This window comes from Protopterus annectens, chromosome 7.part0 (assembly GCF_019279795.1).
Source record: "Protopterus annectens isolate FY-2018-M chromosome 7.part0, PAN1.0, whole genome shotgun sequence".
NCBI lineage: Eukaryota > Metazoa > Chordata > Ceratodontiformes > Protopteridae > Protopterus > Protopterus annectens.
Genome location: NC_056739.1, coordinates 1,549,542,480 through 1,549,559,629, shown reverse-complemented (window position 1 = coordinate 1,549,559,629; position 17,150 = coordinate 1,549,542,480).

Sequence of the window (17,150 nt, the reverse complement as noted above, 5' to 3'; positions counted from 1 at the left end):
GGATACAAAATTAATGAAGATAAAACAAAGGAAATAGCTGTAAACTATGTACCCACACATGAATTGGTTCAGCAATACCCATGTTTATGGGGGCATGATAAAATGAAGTACTTAGGAGTATGGATTAAAAAGCGGAAGCATATTTCAATCAGCACCCTGGGCTTGTACTAAGAACCAGCATCCCACCTCCCTTAGTTATTAAAGAGAAGAGCATTCCATTTCACTGGAATAAGTTGATCACAAAGATCGGCTTATTACAGTTAGATCTATAACCCCCCTCTTCCATTAAAGTGCACAAAAAGAAAAAAAGCAGGCATCCCTTCTATTGGCACACCAACCAGGTGGCCAGATGCATGACATGCTCCCCCACTCCACCCCAGCCATTCATGTACCATTTCTGTTCCCTGTCCCCAACCCTCCTTCAACATATTTTATCACAAAAAATGTCTTAACTGTAGCAAACTGCTTGTTACAAATGTAATAAACACTTATTACAGTTTGTATCCTGCTCATACGGAACACTATGGCACTTATGTTTTCATTTTTTTTTTATTCTTCTTTTTAAAATCTAGCAAACTGCTTGATACAAATGTTGCAAACAGTTGCTACAGTTTATACCCTGCCTACATGGAGTGCTACAGTGCTCAGGTTTTAGGGACAAAATGTAGCAAACTCGGTCCAGTTTAAACCACACACAGGTACTACAGTGTTCAGGTTTGACTGCAAATGCAATATCGGCTTTTTAAAGTCAATATTGCATTAACGAGAGAGATCAGTATTATCTGAAAACATCCCAACACTTTGCATCTAGGGTAGTTGTCCCTCTCACCCTGCCTAGCTATGCTACTGTTAAAAAGGATTCTGTGATGGCAGCAAAGGATATGTGGGAAGAGACTAAATAAACGACAATATAAAAACAGAGAAATTGGAAGCTCTTTAGTTAATATGGATAGTAAGATGCAAGTAGTGAAAATCATTTTAGTCCCTTTAATTTAATACACAGGTCAAGCATATTTTATCAACCAGAGAATTTGTGGATAGCAATTAATAGAGTCAAAGGATTTTATCTGGGAGGGGAAGAGGGCAAGAATCAAGTGGGGTAAGTTGATCCTTCCAATAGAACAAGGTGGTTTGAGATTACCTGATTTGAAGGAGTATTTCAAAACTATACAGTTAAGGTTCCTATACATAACACAAACAGAAAGCTATAATTCAAAATGGAAAGGGATGATGATGAAACATTAGGAAAACTCATGAAACAAGGAGAGACTAGGATTTTGAATGGAAATTCTTTTTTAAAACAAGAAAACATCTTTATTAAATTATCACTCATGACATAGGCAATCATAAATTTATATAAATGGAAACAAACCGTATTGACATATTTTCAGTTGTAAATGTTATACATCACTTAAAAGTTATCCAGTCATTGCCGGTCGAACATTACAATGCTCATTCATTTCCTGCCTTCCCTTAAACCTCATTCAACTTCCAAAACATTATTCTGCATGTATTGTTTTGAGAGTTCCCATTTTTCTATGCAATTTGCTCCTACCCTTTTGGATGCAGATCCTTAAGGAGAATAATGATAACCAGGAACATGGGAATGAGGACAGAAGATTCTGCCAATAGGGATGACTACAATTAGGGGTACGGAGAATAGGCAAGAGGGGGCTGGAATTTACTGAAGAAAACTGCCAAAGGAACCAAGGTATTGGGAGCAAATAACTTGAGAGGGAAAGGTAATAGAATGGGAAGAAGCCAATAATTCGTTTGAACTGCAGGATAGATAGAGATTGTCATACCTATCAAGGATTGTTATCAAGTATAGACAAACACAAAGAAATAGGGTGATTCTAAGTGAAAGACCAATACAGGTCGAGTTTTTAGTAGAAACTAGAACAGAAGCTGCTGTTAAAAAGGGATAATTAGTAGGGCATATGAAACATTGCATGATAACTATAAGAATCAGTAGAGATTAGAAAGGACTGGAAAGAGAGACTATAATTCATAAAGTAACACAGGGAGGATATATATATATATATATATATATATATATATATATATATATATATATATATATATATATATATATATATAAATATATATATGGCTCGCAAATATGTAACAACATCTAGAAGATTTAGGATCTTTGCTTGGAAGTCTTTGCATAGCTATTTCTATACTACAAGCAGACTCCAAAGAACTTTTCCTCAGGTAGATTGCATAATTGGGAACATATTTTTTGGGGAGTGTAATGAGTTGGCAGTCTTTATGACTTCCCTGCAGACTACTCTGTCAGAATATATTAAACCACCAAGAAGGAAAAATAGTCCAAGAAACGACTCAGCCAGTATATCCAAAGAATTTATTTTATAGTACCAACAATTGATGTTCTCCAGCGCCTCGGCATAAGCCTTTTAACAGAGTATAACAAAACCCATTTCTCATTCCTTTATATAGTAAAAAACTATTCTAATAAAACAATTAAAAAACACTTAATTACAGCAGCCATTTCCAATCAAGCTCTCTATTTAACCCCTTTGGGTGTAGAGTATCAAATTTTAAAATAAACAGTGCTTCTTTCCATTGTAGTTTATTCTTCAAGCACATACCTTTCACACAATGTACTTTTTCCAAAATTGTGCCTGCTAAATTCTTACCATCACTGTTATGATATTTTTTTTAAAATGAAAGCCTAAAGGGCTTTCTACCTTTTCATTTTTAATATTTCTCAGATGTTCTAAGAACCTGACTCGAAAAATCCTTTTTGATTCACCTATGTAAAATAAATTGCATTCGCATTTGAGTACATAAACAATACCCTCTGTGTTACAACTAAAATTACCATTCACATTAAATTTCTTTCCATTTATACAGTCAAAAGAATTTACTGTTAGGTTACATATACTACAATGACCACATGCTTTAAAACCATAATCAGAAATACATTTAGTTAAACTGGCAGCAGAAAAAATAAAATAAGCATGAACTAGCATATCTTTAATACTTTTTCCACGTCTATAAGACACCATAGGTTTTTGAGGTAACAATTCACCCAAGCATGGATCTTGTAACAAATGTGTCCAATAAAACATAACAATTTCTACTAATTTCTCTGTATATGTTCCATATGTTGTAACAAAAAACATTTTATCCACTTGTTGATTATACACATTTTTATCTGATTTAGCCCTATATTTTACTTGTTTATGAGTCTGATTATTAACATTCAGATGCTTGTTCTACATTTTCTACACTATAACCTCTTTTAATAAATTTCTGACAAGTCAACTCAATTTCTAATTCTTTTTGTTGTTCATCACTAGTCAATCTTGAGATTCGCAATAATTCATTATAGGGAAGTGCTGATATTAGGTGTGGAGGATGGCAACTAGTCCCATTAATAAAATTATTCACACCTTCAAATTTATGATGCACTGATGTTACTACCTTATTACCTCTAACATGCAAATTTACATCCAAAAATGTAACTTTATCTCCCCACTGGGCTCCATCAAACTTTATACCAAAATTATTACAGTCTAGGTCATGAATAAAATTATCTACATCTAAACTACCCCCTTCACATAGAAAGATTAAATCATCTATGTAGTGATAATATTCTATTACATGACTTCTGAAAAAGCACATTCTATATAGAAATTTGGTTTCAAAATAACCCATAAATAGATTTGCATATACTGGAGCGAAAACTGCTCCCATCGCTGTGCCTTTAATTTGTTGATAAAGAATTTCATTAAATTCAAAAAAATTATTTTTAAGACAAAACAGTATTAAATCAACTGTATAATAAGTAAGTGGAGTTTCACCCAAATGAAATTTTAGAGCTTCCACCCCTAATTCATGTGTAATATTAGTATACAAATTTTTAACATCTACTACTATCCAGTACCTATTTTCATTCCACTGAATTTTATTAATTTTCTCCAGAAAGTCAAAGGTGTCTCTAATATAGGAAGACAACTGCACAACCTTTGGTAAAAGTAATTCATGCAACACAATTCCTATTTTATGAAGAAAATAGTTGCAAGCAGACACTATAGGACGACCCGGGGGATTAAATCTATCTTTATGTAGTTTAGGAAGACAGTAAAATTTAGCTATAGTACAATTTTCTATGGAAAATTTCCTCTCTATGTCTTTTTTGGTAAAATAGCCAAGTCTATACCCCCTATTTATTAGTTCATTATATACTGACAAGGCTGTTTCATATTCCTTCCATATAGCAATTCTATATACTTCCTCATTATTTAAATTATCCATACACATCTTATAATACTGTTCTACTGTCATTATAACTAACTTATTACCTTTATCTGAGGGCTTAAATATAATATATTTTCTACATCTCATCTTCGTTAAAGCCTCCCATTCATTTTTAGTTAGATTATAAGACATTTTTTCCTTTTTTTTTTAAATATCCTGCATAGAATAATTCACTATGCTGGAAAAACATTTCACTGCCTCATTAGTAAAAGGAGGTATATAATTACTTTTTATGCTAATCCCATTTGTCGGTAATAGACAGTAAGCATTCACAGTTTCATCATTCTCAAAAAAAGAATCACAAGAAAAAAATTCCATAGAAGTTGTTTCATTCAAAGAATCATCCATATCAAAGGAATTAGTTTCTTGTACATTTTTTTCTTTTGACTTTGAAAAAAGCACAAAAGATGTAACTTTCTTACTAACTTAAAAACATCTGTTTTAAATGTATGCATATTAGAAAAAACAGTAGGAATAAACTTAATGCCACAATTTAATACTGCTATTTCAGTATCTGAAAAAGAACTGCCAGTTAAGTTAAAAACATACTGTTCATCTAACCTGTCATTAACACCATTAGTCTTAAGAAATAGGGTGATTCTAAGTGAAAGACCAGTACAGGTTGAGTTTTTAGTAGAAACTAGAACAGAAGCTGCTGTTAAAAAGGGATAATTAGTAGGGCATATGAAACATTGCATGATAACTATAAGAATCAGTAGAGATTAGAAAGGACTGGAAAGAGAGACTATAATTCATAAAGTAACACAGGGAGGATATATATATATATATATATATATATATATATATATATATATATATATATATATATATATATGGCTCGCAAATATGTAACAACATCTAGAAGATTTAGGATCTTTGCTTGGAAGTCTTTGCATAGCTATTTCTATACTACAAGCAGACTCCAAAGAACTTTTCCTCAGGTAGATTGCATAATTGGGAACATATTTTTTGGGGAGTGTAATGAGTTGGCAGTCTTTATGACTTCCCTGCAGACTACTCTGTCAGAATACTTGGTGAGCAAATGGTAGTAACTAAAGAAATTATTTTTGTGAGCTGTGATACAGAATCAGAATTACCTAGACATAGCAAGGTTTTGCTGAGTTCAATTCTGCTGGCTGCCAAAAAAATCAATTACTATAAAATGGAAATCAAAGTCTAAATCAACAGTACTAGAAGTAGTGAATATAGTAACAGTGATAAAAGAACTGTAAGTAGGATCTTTAGAAAAAGGTAGGAGCAAATTACACAGAAAAAATGGGAATAGTGGGAACAATGTTTACAGAATAATGTTTTGGAGGAGGAATGAGGTTTAAGGGAAGGCAGGGGGTGAATGAGCTATCTAATGTTTGACTGACAATAACTTCTTAGATTTTAAGTGAAGTATAATGTTTATAACTGAAAATGTCATTATGGTTTGTTTTCATTTATGTAAATGGATGATCGCCTATATCATAAGTGATAATTCAATAAAGATGTTTCTTATTAAAGAAAAGAAAGAAAAGAAAAGAAATGAAAAAGCAACCTGTGTAAAAACAGACCATTTCAAGATGCCTGTCTCTTGCTGTTACATTTTGTTATTCCTACCGTGGCACCACAAACACACACACACACACACACACACACACACACACACACACACACACACACACACACACACACTGCAAGGGACACGCATCTACTTTAAGAAAAGAAATGATAGCAGTTAAAACTCAGTAAAAACGAATGATCTGAAGTAGGAGCTGGCAGCTCTGTACTTGAAGTCTAACAGCAAGCTGGGATTTGGGATGTGAAACATGATCTAGATACATCTTTTCATATTAGGCGCGGTGTGGGTTCTCTACAGAAAAAATAAAAGTGGAAAAACGTTGTCACAACAGAATGATTGTAAAGCATATTTTCAAAATGGAATCAGAAAGCACTTCTTAATGGGACAGTGGTACTGGTGTGGAATGGTCTGTTAGAGGTAGTATTATGGAAAGCTACCTTGAATGCTTCTTAAAGTTCTGTGAAACATGGTGTGGGATAAATGGGAATGATGAAGGCTAGCTGCTGTTCAGCCTGATAGTTTTTTTGGCCTAATTCCACACGATTATTTGTACATTCACATGACTGTTGTGCTAAAACTGCACCCCCTTGAACAAGTCTAACTTGTGGAAAAGATGCTTCTATGATGTACACTTTAAAATTTATATTTAGACAGCATGTGTAAGTAATAAATGGTCATGGCATTGGGATGTACCCAGCATTAGGATAGCCTGCAGTCATCTTATGGTAACATTGCATTTCACATCAAAACATTGTTACTGAAAAATCCAAATCTGGTGTCCTTGTGTGGTACAGAACAATTTTAACTGAAATGTTTGAAAATTCTAGTGCTGGTCTTTAGCAGGAGTATGAGTACTGACCACTTAACCATTGCATGACTACTAGAGCTAAGACTGCTATAGCACTGCTGTTCATACTAGTTTATAACATGCAAATGAGCATTTGCTACGATAGTGTATGTTTTTCTACCATTCCATAGCTTGGCTGTCATTTATTTCCCTGCTGCGTGTACTGGAGTTGCTATGCTGGTTCACAGGCTGGCTGACGCCAGTTAGTGAAACTGGATCCAGGTTTACTGAGGATTTGGAATTATAATCATTGCTAGCATGCTACTAAGGACACGTCTTGGCATTGACTCATAACAAACTGAAAAAGCAACTCCCCACTTCATTTGTAAGCAAACTACAAGCATCTTAAAGAAAAAGTCACCTCCAAACTCTTCACATAACTTTAAAACATTAGTGGTATTATGATTCCAGGTGATGAAAAAACTTTGGACTGGTCCGTAAATAGCTTATATATCTGAAATGCAGAAGGCTTTTTCTCCTTGGGCAGATAAAACTAGTGTTCTAAAAGGCATGTTCTTTGCATTCAGAGTCCAGAGTCCTTTAATGTATGTCATAATGCAAGTGGTTTTATTTAGCAACAAACCAGCCCTGCTAAGATGCACAGACATGAAATTCTTTTTAATGGTTTATTCAGCGAATGTTGAAAATAAGTGGAGTTATATAAATGCAGAATTCAAAAACGTTGATACTAAAATCAAGGTGCACAATTTAGACATTTGAGTAAGATTGTTGCAGAATTTATGTTTTAGGTGGGCCCGATATATTTATCATTGAAACAGCATTGCTTAGATTGTCAACAACTGTAATAAAACATAATTTGATACAATTTTCATTTAATGACAGACTATGACTTCCCCTTTCTGCAGTGAGTCTAGAACCCTGGGTAACATTATAACTTTTATTCTGCTTTTCTGGTCTTGCCGTTTTGGATTTCTGCATTCAATTTCTTTGTCCAGGTATTAATTTAATATTCTATGTAGCTGGTAAGATTTTATATTTCTATATCTGGGGGAGTTAAGGATGGCGTATATCTGAACATAGCTAATATGTGTAAAGATATTGGGCAGGATTCACGAAGCCTCCGTGTAAGAGTTACAAGGCTTACACGGAGGCTGCAGTTAAATGGTGTGACGTCAGCATGTCATGCATATGCATGAGGGCTTGCTGAATCACACCTAAGGCTAACACGGTCCGTGGAAGACAGTAGGGGGCGTGTCCGTAGGCCGAGCCCTGCAAACGGACACGCCCCCAGAAGAGAAAAAGTCCCGAAAGTAAACCCACACGACAGAGTCCATGTAAATGTGAATAAACACAACACAACACATGCCCCCACAGACTACGAACATAAAATGTAGAAATGAACATCTTATAATTTTTTTTTAAATTGTAAAGATGTTTGCCCGTGAGTGCGCTCGTTTGCGCGGGCGTGCCTGTAGCTTAGCCACTGTTAGCAGTCAGTGGAAAAGCATATAAGAACTAAATATGCAAAGTAAGCCAAGAAGCGGTAGAGACGTCGGCTGAAGAGCAGGCAGTCATGGTTTGAGCCCCCACAACATCATTTTTTTTTTAGTGAAATAAGCACGAAACAAGTCCCTGATATATATGTACACATATAAAATTAGAATTTATGTAAAATGTAATGAAATGGGCCATATATTTTGAAGAAATGTGAGATAATAAAAAAAAAAATGTCAGATGTGCCTATAGCTGAGCTACAGTCTAACAAGTTGAGTACATCTGCCCGTAGGTGAGCAGTGGTTTAACAGGTGTAAAATGAGTGCCCGTAGGTGAGCAGTGGTTTAACACGCTGAAAATATGTGCCCATAGCTGAGCTGAGCGTAATATGCATGCTGACAGCCAAATGACGCGTAGACCAGCGTACCCCGTTTGCGCGGAGCTGCGCGCCGCACCAACAAGCTAACCGACAGGCAACGTTGAGCAAGCTGTAACAAAACTGCCTTTACACAGACACACCTCCTAGCCTGTGTAGACAGTCAGAAAATATAAAAAGCAGTGGCTAGGTTCGAACCCAGGATGCCATGCACCATAGTCAAGGGACTGAACCACTAAGCCATGACAGTTGCACTTAGCAATGCAGTAATAGCATATATATAGGAATGAATAGAAAGAGGAGCATGACAAAGCAGGTTTTGTGAAGCTGATACAATTCCAAATTGGCCAATCACAGATAAGTGCGGGAAAAATGGCATATATAAGCCTCATAGGCGGGAATACACAGCATAACCGATTGTAGAACCGACTTGCAGCCAGAATGTCAGGTGTAGGTGAGGGTAGTTGCTTTCAAGCACAGAGGTGGGGCATTGAGGAGTCCAAATATATGGTTTGGCTCCTTGTCCACAATCATGAGGCCCAACTCATGCAGGGCCAGGTCCTGTGGGGAGCATATAGGGCTGAGGCGTGGGACCGGTTGGCTCATGATCTCACCAGTGCCACAGGGATACTAAGGACTGGTGAGCAGGTCTGTCACCACCATGCGGACCTGAGGAGACGGAAGCAGGACCAACTGAACCGTTGGATCCAGGAGGCCCGGCAAATTCCCAACGCCCCACTACTGAGTAAGTTGCATCTAATTATTTATGTAAGAAATTAACCTAGCTGATATTATGGAGATGTGTATTCCAATATTACTTTATTTATATTACAGCTGCAGGTGTCCGTTCTGTGAACCGTAGAGCCTATGGTGATAGGCTGGCACGGTTGCGCCACCAGGCAGGTCAGTAATTCTCTCCCTGTAACTGTAAATAAATATATAAGTATGACAGTTAGCAAAAGAGTGCAGTGTAGTCACTAATTAATAAAATGTGCAAGTAACAGTGTAAGAGGGTTTGCAAGTATTGCTTGATAACACAAGTGTGATGCAGCCTGTAATCCAAACATAAAAATGAAACAAGTCTGAAATAAAGATGTCCCACCTGTAATATAATAGTACATAACCTACAGCAGGCTGAAAAGTACATCTGCAGAAGCTGAGTAAAACACATGTGTGAAATATATCCCTGTAGAAATACAGAAACATGACAGAAGTGAGACTGTTAGAACTACAGGTAAAACATGTCAATAAAGCCTAGAATTAAGTACCATCCTGAATTGTAACAATAAAACAAGTGAGAGAGTGTGAGAAAGCGTTATGAATCCACCAATAAAGTAGTACTAACTCCTGAATAAAGTATACTGCAGTCAGTACAGAATGAAATGAATGTGACAGGCAGAACCAAACACTAACATGTGCTGAAAATGGTACCGCAGCTGGAATGTGTATCCCAAAATCTGGATATGTTGCTCTCAGTCTACAATATGCAGATAGTATGGTTGTCTGAAATACCAAACATCCACAGTTGTCTATAGCTATATAAAGCAAATGTAGCAGGATGATGTAGCTGAACAGAGCCAGATATGAATGTGTATGAATAAAAATGAAAATGTATATTGATGTAGCAGTAACATTTCTATCACCAACTTGAAGTAATTATCACATAGGAAACTGTAGGCAGAACTGTAGTGTGTATATATCTGCAGCTATTAGAAATGTACAGCATATGTATTGGTATTTGAAGTTGTTAATTAAATTTTCTTCACCCTACCCTATAACCACATATAATCCATTCCACGTGAAATTGGCATGTGCAATCACAATTAACACCCCTGGACATTTGTCCTGTTGGTTCATACATGTTTGCATGTACGTTGATGCATCTGCCCTGTTCATACATCCAAACCTGATGGCCTGTTGCCATCAATCAACCCTGCATGTTGTTGGACTATGTATTGCTGTTCAAAATATGCATGTGTTATGCTTGCTGTTCAATGGTTTGAATATCTGGGTGTTTGGTTAATGGGAATACTAATGCATGCTGTTACAACTAATTGTGAATGGCATTGTACTTTACTAACCCAAACTGTCATGACATAATGCAAAACATAGGACGACCGGGAAGGCGGGTTCCAGCGGACCCACCTCTCCCTCCTCAGCTGGCAAGTGCACCTGGCAGTAGTGCCCAGGCCGGACCCTCCTCCGGTTGCCCTGTGCCACCTGCAGGTGGAAGCGCTGCAGGGGATGGGGCTCGTCCCCCCTCTGCAAGTGTGGCCGGAGGAGAACATCCACTCACCCTCCGTAATGTCCGGACTGTGGTGTGTAGGGAGATCCGGGAAGCTGTTCTTGGGCCCCTACGCCAGCTTGAGGCACGGGTGGCACAACTAACGGGCGTGCCTGCTACCCAGCCTACACAGCCCCCAGCACAGCCCCGTCCTGGGCAGTGAAGGCACAGTGGCAACTGCCCATGGGTGGGGATATCAGTACCACTGTTGCCATCTGTGGGCTCATGGGCTCTAGATATCCAAACATCCATCCCCGTCAATTGTGTAACCCCCCACATGTGTCATACACCGCCCCTGTATGCGTCTTGTTTGTCTTGTCTGTTAACGTACCCAACCTACCTCCCCAGCTATACCAACTTCCTGTACCTGACATACCACTCTCACCTGAAAAAAAAAAAAAAAGGGCACTCTGTACCCACAAAAAAATTACGCCTCATACATAGCTGCCCATTTCGCACACATGTCTGCTGGAAATGGAAACTGTCAATTACAATTGGCTGTACAACAAGTATTATTGTTGTCCTTACACCTCTCTCAGGGGTGGAAGGTTTCAAATGTCACACCAAATTACAAACATATGCACAGCTGTTGCTGATGAAGAAATGGGCAGCTATGGGCCTTACCTACATCCCTCCTGCAAAACCCGAGCTTGTTTCCCTACTGTCTTGCCCTCTTTGTGACCCCTTTTTCACCACTTTCCTGTCTCCCCATTTTCATTTCTTTCAAAGAAATTAGCGCGGGTGTGCGCAAGAGTAAGCACTTTTAAGCAGTTGTAAGCGGGTGTGCGCGGAGCTGAACACCAGTGCGCATGCGTGAGCTCCGCACAAACCAGCGCTAACCTGGTTACAACTGCTTAAAAGTGCCTTAGTCACTCTGAATGACAAGGCCTGTAGTCTGCTCAAAAGCAAAATAAAATCTCACTGTCAGTCCCGAACCCAGGACCTTGGAAATAGTAGTCTGCATGACTGACCACTAAGCCATGACTGTTATACAAGAGCATTGTGCTACAATAAATATATCATGTAATAGTAGGAATGAATGTAAAGGGAATATAGGATGTGTAGTACACAAAGCATGTCATGTATATTTACTGTCAAATGTAGTGGATTTCTATAATAGTAGTGTGTGAACAGAAACAGCCATGCTAGTTGGTAGCTAGTAGGTAATAATGTCACTGTAGCACCTTGCAAGCCACACACATACTCACAGCAGGATAATCACTGCCCATACCCCACAACCTCTTACAGCAACACATCCGGATTAAGTAATAAAAAATGTGGAGCAAAGGCCCAAAAACAGGGACACATTCAAAATATTGCTCCAACAAACTTATACAGTTGAGAGAGTAACAGGTTTTACATTATGTTGGATGTTTGGAAGGGTATGAAGTCTGAAACTGAAATGTTTGTCACTATAGTCTGACTTGAGCCCAGAGTGATTTGCCAGAAAAAGCTGTTTATGAGATATGGACCAAAATATGAGGCAAAAATGTGGACATCCTGCAAATATCTGTACACTTGAGAGGTCTGACACTGCCATATTTGAATAGTTAAGAGCCTAGACATAGCAACAGTGGCTGAGTTACAGGGATGGCCCACAGACTCCCTGTGAAATGTACAAACAGTAGGCAGAAAGGTGTTACACCACATGCAATGGTAACTATGAAGTACTGAAAGTATGCACCACTTGCAGCCAGGTTACACATCTAACAGCAAGCTGGGATTTGGGATGTGAAACATGATCTAGATACATCTTTTCATATTAGGCGCGGTGTGGGTTCTCTACAGAAAAAAATAAAAGTGGAAAAACGTTGTCACAACAGAATGATTGTAAAGCATATTTTCAAAATGGAATCAGAAAGCACTTCTTAATGGGACAGTGGTACTGGTGTGGAATGGTCTGTTAGAGGTAGTATTATGGAAAGCTACCTTGAATGCTTCTTAAAGTTCTGTGAAACATGGTGTGGGATAAATGGGAATGATGAAGGCTAGCTGCTGTTCAGCCTGATAGTTTTTTTGGCCTAATTCCGCACGATTATTTGTACATTCACATGACTGTTGTGCTAAAACTGCACCCCCTTGAACAAGTCTAACTTGTGGAAAAGATGCTTCTATGATGTACACTTTAAAATTTATATTTAGACAGCATGTGTAAGTAATAAATGGTCATGGCATTGGGATGTACCCAGCATTAGGATAGCCTGCAGTCATCTTATGGTAACATTGCATTTCACATCAAAACATTGTTACTGAAAAATCCAAATCTGGTGTCCTTGTGTGGTACAGAACAATTTTAACTGAAATGTTTGAAAATTCTAGTGCTGGTCTTTAGCAGGAGTATGAGTACTGACCACTTAACCATTGCATGACTACTAGAGCTAAGACTGCTATAGCACTGCTGTTCATACTAGTTTATAACATGCAAATGAGCATTTGCTACGATAGTGTATGTTTTTCTACCATTCCATAGCTTGGCTGTCATTTATTTCCCTGCTGCGTGTACTGGAGTTGCTATGCTGGTTCACAGGCTGGCTGACGCCAGTTAGTGAAACTGGATCCAGGTTTACTGAGGATTTGGAATTATAATCATTGCTAGCATGCTACTAAGGACACGTCTTGGCATTGACTCATAACAAACTGAAAAAGCAACTCCCCACTTCATTTGTAAGCAAACTACAAGCATCTTAAAGAAAAAGTCACCTCCAAACTCTTCACATAACTTTAAAACATTAGTGGTATTATGATTCCAGGTGATGAAAAAACTTTGGACTGGTCCGTAAATAGCTTATATATCTGAAATGCAGAAGGCTTTTTCTCCTTGGGCAGATAAAACTAGTGTTCTAAAAGGCATGTTCTTTGCATTCAGAGTCCAGAGTCCTTTAATGTATGTCATAATGCAAGTGGTTTTATTTAGCAACAAACCAGCCCTGCTAAGATGCACAGACATGAAATTCTTTTTAATGGTTTATTCAGCGAATGTTGAAAATAAGTGGAGTTATATAAATGCAGAATTCAAAAACGTTGATACTAAAATCAAGGTGCACAATTTAGACATTTGAGTAAGATTGTTGCAGAATTTATGTTTTAGGTGGGCCCGATATATTTATCATTGAAACAGCATTGCTTAGATTGTCAACAACTGTAATAAAACATAATTTGATACAATTTTCATTTAATGACAGACTATGACTTCCCCTTTCTGCAGTGAGTCTAGAACCCTGGGTAACATTATAACTTTTATTCTGCTTTTCTGGTCTTGCCGTTTTGGATTTCTGCATTCAATTTCTTTGTCCAGGTATTAATTTAATATTCTATGTAGCTGGTAAGATTTTATATTTCTATATCTGGGGGAGTTAAGGATGGCGTATATCTGAACATAGCTAATATGTGTAAAGATATTGGGCAGGATTCACGAAGCCTCCGTGTAAGAGTTACAAGGCTTACACGGAGGCTGCAGTTAAATGGTGTGACGTCAGCATGTCATGCATATGCATGAGGGCTTGCTGAATCACACCTAAGGCTAACACGGTCCGTGGAAGACAGTAGGGGGCGTGTCCGTAGGCCGAGCCCTGCAAGCGGACACGCCCCCAGAAGAGAAAAAGTCCCAGTAAACCCACGACAGAGTCCATGTAAATGTGAATAAACACAACACAACACATGCCCCACAGACTACGAACATAAAATGTAGAAATGAACATCTTATAATTTTTTAAATTGTAAAGATGTTTGCCCGTGAGTCTTTCGTTTGCGCGGGCGTGCCTGTAGCTTAGCCACTGTTAGCAGTCAGTGGAAAAGCATATAAGAACTAAATATGCAAAGTAAGCCAAGAAGCGGTAGAGACGTCGGCTGAAGAGCAGGCAGTCATGGTTTGAGCCCCCACAACATCATTTTTTTTTTAGTGAAATAAGCACGAAACAAGTCCCTGATATATATGTACACATATAAAATTAGAATTTATGTAAAATGTAATGAAATGGGCCATATATTTTGAAGAAATGTGAGATAATAAAAAAAAAAATGTCAGATGTGCCTATAGCTGAGCTACAGTCTAACAAGTTGAGTACATCTGCCCGTAGGTGAGCAGTGGTTTAACAGGTGTAAAATGAGTGCCCGTAGGTGAGCAGTGGTTTAACACGCTGAAAATATGTGCCCATAGCTGAGCTGAGCGTAATATGCATGCTGACAGCCAAATGACGCGTAGACCAGCGTGCCCGTTCTTGCAGAGCTGCGCGCCGCACCAACAAGCTAACCGACGAGCAACGTTGAGCAAGCTGTAACAAAACTGCCTTTACACAGACACACCTCCTAGCCTGTGTAGACAGTCAGAAAATATAAAAAGCAGTGGCTAGGTTCGAACCCAGGATGCCATGCACCATAGTCAAGGGACTGAACCACTAAGCCATGACAGTTGCACTTAGCAATGCAGTAATAGCATATATATAGGAATGAATAGAAAGAGGAGCATGACAAAGCAGGTTTTGTGAAGCTGATACAATTCCAAATTGGCCAATCACAGATAAGTGCGGGAAAAATGGCATATATAAGCCTCATAGGCGGGAATACACAGCATAACCGATTGTAGAACCGACTTGCAGCCAGAATGTCAGGTGTAGGTGAGGGTAGTTGCTTTCAAGCACAGAGGTGGGGCATTGAGGAGTCCAAATATATGGTTTGGCTCCTTGTCCACAATCATGAGGCCCAACTCATGCAGGGCCAGGTCCTGTGGGGAGCATATAGGGCTGAGGCGTGGGACCGGTTGGCTCATGATCTCACCAGTGCCACAGGGATACTAAGGACTGGTGAGCAGGTCTGTCACCACCATGCGGACCTGAGGAGACGGAAGCAGGACCAACTGAACCGTTGGATCCAGGAGGCCCGGCAAATTCCCAACGCCCCACTACTGAGTAAGTTGCATCTAATTATTTATGTAAGAAATTAACCTAGCTGATATTATGGAGATGTGTATTCCAATATTACTTTATTTATATTACAGCTGCAGGTGTCCGTTCTGTGAACCGTAGAGCCTATGGTGATAGGCTGGCACGGTTGCGCCACCAGGCAGGTCAGTAATTCTCCCTGTAACTGTAAATAAATATATAAGTATGACAGTTAGCAAAAGAGTGCAGTGTAGTCACTAATTAATAAAATGTGCAAGTAACAGTGTAAGAGGGTTTGCAAGTATTGCTTGATAACACAAGTGTGATGCAGCCTGTAATCCAAACATAAAAATGAAACAAGTCTGAAATAAAGATGTCCCACCTGTAATATAATAGTACATAACCTACAGCAGGCTGAAAAGTACATCTGCAGAAGCTGAGTAAAACACATGTGTGAAATATATCCTGTAGAAATACAGAAACATGACAGAAGTGAGACTGTTAGAACTACAGGTAAAACATGTCAATAAAGCCTAGAATTAAGTACCATCCTGAATTGTAACAATAAAACAAGTGAGAGAGTGTGAGAAAGCGTTATGAATCCACCAATAAAGTAGTACTAACTCCTGAATAAAGTATACTGCAGTCAGTACAGAATGAAATGAATGTGACAGGCAGAACCAAACACTAACATGTGCTGAAAATGGTACCGCAGCTGGAATGTGTATCCCAAAATCTGGATATGTTGCTCTCAGTCTACAATATGCAGATAGTATGGTTGTCTGAAATACCAAACATCCACAGTTGTCTATAGCTATATAAAGCAAATGTAGCAGGATGATGTAGCTGAACAGAGCCAGATATGAATGTGTATGAATAAAAATGAAAATGTATATTGATGTAGCAGTAACATTTCTATCACCAACTTGAAGTAATTATCACATAGGAAACTGTAGGCAGAACTGTAGTGTGTATATATCTGCAGCTATTAGAAATGTACAGCATATGTATTGGTATTTGAAGTTGTTAATTAAATTTTCTTCACCCTACCCTATAACCACATATAATCCATTCCACGTGAAATTGGCATGTGCAATCACAATTAACACCCCTGGACATTTGTCCTGTTGGTTCATACATGTTTGCATGTACGTTGATGCATCTGCCCTGTTCATACATCCAAACCTGATGGCCTGTTGCCATCAATCAACCCTACATGTTGTTGGACTATGTATTGCTGTTCAAAATATGCATGTGTTATGCTTGCTGTTCAATGGTTTGAATATCTGGGTGTTTGGTTAATGGGAATACTAATGCATGCTGTTACAACTAATTGTGAATGGCATTGTACTTTACTAACCCAAACTGTCATGACATAATGCAAAACATAGGACGACCGGGAAGGCGGGTTCCAGCGGACCCACCTCTCCCTCCTCAGCTGGCAAGTGCACCTG